This window comes from Littorina saxatilis, unplaced genomic scaffold, assembly GCF_037325665.1.
Source record: "Littorina saxatilis isolate snail1 unplaced genomic scaffold, US_GU_Lsax_2.0 scaffold_756, whole genome shotgun sequence".
Classification (NCBI taxonomy): domain Eukaryota; kingdom Metazoa; phylum Mollusca; class Gastropoda; order Littorinimorpha; family Littorinidae; genus Littorina; species Littorina saxatilis.
Window position 1 is genome coordinate 1,464 of NW_027126994.1, and position 5,629 is coordinate 7,092.

A 5,629-nucleotide genomic window follows, 5' to 3' on the forward strand; every position below is an offset into this window, starting at 1 on the left:
TTTGCACAGATACACTGGCCTCGAATGCTTTTAGGTCCACGAACGAACCAAAATCATCCTGTTTCTGAATGTTTTGAGCAATGGTTTTTTTTTTCTTTACATTTTAATTCAGCTTCATTCTACTCAGAAGAAATTCTTTCAATGTGATGACAAAAACATTAGATAGACGTTTGCTCGGAGAACGTTTGTCAACACAGCAACATTTAAAAAAAAAAAAGGAGGACGATATAGATTGTTAAATAAAAGGATCTGTGCTTTAGCATTCTGTCTCATCGTCATTGTTAACTGTTGCACTTCACACACACACACACACACACACACACACACACACACACACACACACACACACACACACACACACACACACACACACACAAACACACACACACACACACACACACATACACACACACTTTCGCTCCAGTTACAATCATGTACTTCGTAAGGCTTTATTCAAGTTTGTCTCTTGTTCTTAAACATCCGAATTCAAAGCACACGTCTGAGCTGAGAATATATACATAAATGTCTGCCGCCATTCAATGTGAAATAATGTTGATTTGTGATCCAAACACTTCCGAAGAATGCTGGTTCGTGTGTCTTCAGTCAACCGGCGCCGCATCATCACAACTCCACCCCTGCCTGCCTGCAAAAATACAAACATAGATGGTGACACACACACAATTCAACCCAATTTTTGTTTTTATAATTTCTACATCCGTTGACCGAATTAGTTATCATTTGGTGTTTATTAACTACAGCTTATGCATGACGAAGGTCAACAAAGTTGTGAGTTTACAGGTTAAATGGAGGGGTACTTTGGAACACTTTTGAAAGAAGCTAAAAAAATCGGACCATGAAACCTACAAACAGGAAACTTCGTGGAATGGTGATGAACAAAGTGAAATTCATGCACAACAACCATGAAGATATTCGCCGAACACGATTGACTGGAAAAATGACCCCTTCATGGTAGAGTCACACTTGCGCAAAATTAACCGATGACAGGAACGCAATCCTCTTTGGGGATGCCCTCCTCCTGCCTGTAATGGCTGTACTCAAGTCACTGATTGTCTAAGGCTGTTTATGGTATACTACGTCCTTCAAATAACCCCCAAAATATCAATCTTGAAGAATTAAATCGGGTTCGTTAGTCTACCGCTCCATTTTAAACCTCGAACTGTTGAGTCCATCCCCGAATTTGGATTCTTTTTCGAAAGACAACCAAAGTCAGACCATTTCACCTACAAAATAGCATCTTTCGGGACTAGTCATGCCGAAGCTGAAATTAATGTACACCAAGTATGAAGTATACGAAATACCCTTACTTTCTTGCAGACACCTCAGTTAGCTATCATGCATGCAACTGACTCAAGAAGTCTCACTGGGGAGTTGGAAACTGTGTCGTCTTCAGCCGATTAATAAATTACAATATATCAGTAAAACACACACACACACACACACACACACACACACACACACACACACACACACACACACACACACACACACACATACACACAGAATTACAGTCAGCATTGCAAAAAATAAAGATGAATTTTCTTATGCATAATGCCAAAGAAGGCAAATTAGTCTGATTTCTGAATTTAAACGAATGATGCAAACAGCGCTACATACCTTGTTCATATCCTGTTCTGCAATGTTTAATTAGCCCATTGTACATATCTTGGCGGTAAAAACCGTAAGAGATCAAAATCAGATAACATTAGGAAAATGATACCGCTTGCAGAAACAAAACACAAGAATGCATACTTCTTTCATTTTAACCAGTCTGAAAAATTCATGTTCGCCAGTGTAAAACCTTACATGACATTTCCACGAACAGCTTCTATACAAAAGTATGCCCTAGCATTGGGAACTTCGTTGGACTCGAGAAAGGAAAAGAAATAATAGCTTAGAAACTATTCGGTGTTGTGTTGTTATCCTGCAATTGAATAGATGAAAAATCCATGCGTCCTTAAAAGGCACAGTCCTTTCCATGCAAACGATTTGGCTCAACCCAAACCTGGCGATGCTTTTACGTAGAATAAGACTTCCCCTTTCCCAAGACACATGACAAAATTCAACAGCCTGAATCAGTGAATGCTTTGTGTGCACAACAAATTGTTATTTTTTAATTTTTTTTGCGAATTCACTTCATTAACAAAAAACTTGTAAAAAAAACCAAATTCACCAAATTCCAGCTGAGCAGAACTGCTTTCACAATAAGGACTGGGCCTTTAAAGGTACGTTCCTCATCATATTACCCAGTATATCAGACCACATTGTCATGTTTGTCTAGGTTTTTACGTGGACAAAATAAAACTTTATTTTAACATGGGCACATACGTCTGACTTCTTTTGGTGGAGATTGGAGGATGTGCGATTCATTTCCTACTAGGCACTGGTGTCAACATGTGAAATTCATTAAGCGAAATGTTTTCACTATACACAGAACATAACCAGGCTATCAAATGTGTGGCATATGTTCAAGTCAGAATGATCCCCTAATTTTTTTTTTTAATTTGAGAGATCTGTGATGTCTGACATTTTGGTTCAAAATGTAAGGAATTTATACTTAAGCTCTAATGAGTAAAAATTTGTCTTGTCAAAAACCAAAAGCATATTCCTTCCTCTACATGCAAGACTTTCTTTTATCTGTGCATCTTCATTTAGTACAGCAAACAAACAAAAACATCACACTCTGCATAGCGAAACAACTTGCAAAGAAAACCTCACAATCTTTATTGGGAGAAAGCCCCTGACTGTTGCAATGTTTTATGCATTAAAAAAACCCACTGAAACTGTGTGTTTGAATTCTTCAGTTTGATCAGCTATATGTGTTTAAAAAGTTACCTTGATCATTCTGACATGCTGTGGCTCAAATCACATCTCAGACAATGTTGTAGACTCCATAGATCTATAGACGTTGAGGCGCATGGAAGAACTGCATTCTGTGGAAACACAAAACATACACACAGAGGAAGAACAAGTCACAACAATTTTTAGCAGCAGCAACAGTATATATGATTCTATTAGTGTGGTGTTCGTGATCTAATGAGTTGGGGGGGGGGGTGCACGGGGTGGGGTGGGTGGGGGGGGGGGATGTGAGAAGGCTAGTTGGGGAACCGGGGGAGGTTTGATATTAGTCAGCATTGTCATTTAAATGTTAGTGATTCAAATGACTGAATTTAAAACAGGGAGAGAGAGATTGTGAATATATTTGTGTGTGTGTGTGTGTGTGTGTGTGTGTGTGTGTGTGTGTGTGTGTGTGTGTGTGTGTGTGTGTGTGTGTGTGTGTGTGTACAGGGTAAATGCAGAGCCATTGATTGGAAACAAAAACTTGTTACTGTTAAATATCAACAGTTATACAACATAAGAGGCAATGGAAAAGTATGATATGGATATGAAAATATATGTTGCAGGTGGAAGAGGGGAGGGGGAGAGGGTCTTTGTTGCTAGCAGTTAGTAAGCAACTAAGGCCAGCTGTTGTTCTGGGTGTAACCTTGTAATGTTTAAGCAAACATGTTTGTGGATCACCTTCTGCATTTAGATCTGTTTGAGTATTTGCAAAGTTACCTTGATCATTGTGGCATCCTCTTGATCCCATCACATCTGAGACTATGGCCTGTAGACTCCATGGTCAGACGCTGTAGTGATAACAAGGTCATTCTGAAAAAATGAACATGATTATGCAGCGAGGGGGCAAGGATAGGGGGTTGGGGGCAGGGATGAAGGTTGGTTAGAGTGCTAGTTGGACATGAGAGTGTTATGGGGTGAGGATGGTGCTGATATTAATAAGCATAATCAGTAAGCTCACAACTATCTTGATCTTCACAGACATGAATTGCATAATGAATCCACAAGCATGTACCTTTATTTTTGCCCTTGAGTTATAGGTGGAAGGAAATGTTGAGTGGTAAACACAAGTTGTATTGATCACTGGGTCAGCCTGTGGTCAGTCCCCTTTGATCTGCAGATTGCATCAGCATAAACAAACACAACGTCATCATCGTAAACAGCCTTAATGGTCAATCATGAATCTAAGAATACAAACACTGGATCTAATTTGAGAGTCTGCAAACGAGTCAGTTTGAAGATTCAATGAAAATCTGGCAGTCAATGAAGCAGATAGATCTGGCCTTGCGCTTGTGTTTGCAAGCAGATCACGTTTGAACATCCCTTATCTTAACGTTATCATTCAACAGATTGATATTTTGCCTGACGATTTTCCTGCCGATGAGCTAAACAAACAATGAAAATCACAGAAGTGGTAAGATTTTGAAGACGAAATTCAGTCATACAAACAAACTCAACAGAAAGAATCTAGCTAACTACTGTACAGCTTTCGACAATATCAACGCATTTGCATGCCTTAGTCATTCCTGCTTTGATTCCAATAATTCTACATGATCGTACTGCACAAAAAATACGAAAACGAGCTGGTCGAAATGAGTAACACTGCCTCACCTGCTATGATTGTACTGTAAAAGCGAAGGTCGTCTGCGATTCGAGATTTCAAAGTCGAACAGCGGCGTTTCTGCACTCTCAGCGGTTATCTTGCTTGGAAATGTGAAAAGCATGACTTGAAATCGAACGGAAGGCACCATTCTACCTTTTCGTTTGGGCGTTGTTTTTGTAAAATCTCCGAAAACGTCATTTCGAAAAAGGCGGTCGCCATTTTTTTGGGTGCCAACTTCTTTGAGTGGGGCTGCTAGCTAGCTGGTCCAAACGGGAGCCTCCCATTCGGTACGCAACCCTGTGAAAAAAGCTTCGTGCACCCCGACCGGGAGGGAGCGGACCGACTTGGGCAGATCTCCCATTGGTTGTCACCCACTTTGGCTTCGTGCACCTCAGCCCTGGTCAGCCAGAAGAGGAAGGGCGTGTGGGCGCAGAATTTCCTCCACGTATCGCTGGGCAGTTACGCGCCCTTGGACGTGCACCAGGGTGCTCCTTCCAGCGGTATTGATCGCCCCCCACACCATGACGCCTCCACCACCATGAACGGGTGCCTCATCCACACAGTTGGGCGCGTAACGTTCGTTTACTCTCCGGTAGATCCTCCTCCGACCATCATGTCGCTGGAGCAGGAAGTAGGACTCGTCGCTGAACCACACGTGTCTCCAGTGATTCCGGACGGTCCAGCGAAGGTGCTGGTTGCCCCACTGCACTCGGTTCTGGCGATGGCGGCGGGTGAGGACAGCTCCTCTGTGAGGTCTGCGAGCTCTCAAACCAGCTTCATGCAGGCGGTTCCGCACGGTCTGGTCCGATAATCGGTGTGGCCCGGGGAGAGCCTGGACAGAAGATGAGGCCGACAGGAAACGATTCCGGAGGTGGCAGGCCGTATGAAGCGGTCGTGAGCAGCAGTTGTCGCCCTTGGTCTTCCCGCTCGTGGCAAGTCATCAACGGAGCCAGTGGCTTGAAACCTGACCCACAGTCTACTGATGGTGCTCTGGGACACGTGGAAGTGCCTGGCGATTGCACTTTGACTTTGGCCTGCTTGTAAACGACCCAATGCAATTTGGCGGTCTTCTCTGCTCAATCGGGCCATCTTTCGTCGCTGAATTGTCGTCTGATTTCTTTGTGGCGAACAATCCGCTTTTATGGGTTTTGGAAGACATGGTGAGAGCTC

At 42.6% G+C, this 5,629-nt stretch overlaps 1 long non-coding RNA gene across 1 annotated transcript; it reads right to left on the bottom strand.

Moving 5' to 3' along the window:
- Window positions 1-435: 435 nt before the first annotated feature.
- LOC138955458 (uncharacterized) lies at window positions 436-4,877 on the bottom strand. The gene is made up of 5 exons (XR_011452237.1): window positions 4,468-4,877; window positions 3,872-3,970; window positions 3,577-3,669; window positions 2,854-2,951; window positions 436-643 (listed from the first exon to the last, which is right to left on the bottom strand). It is a non-coding gene; the product is annotated as an uncharacterized lncRNA (long non-coding RNA).
- Between the last annotated feature and the right edge of the window lie 752 nt (window positions 4,878-5,629).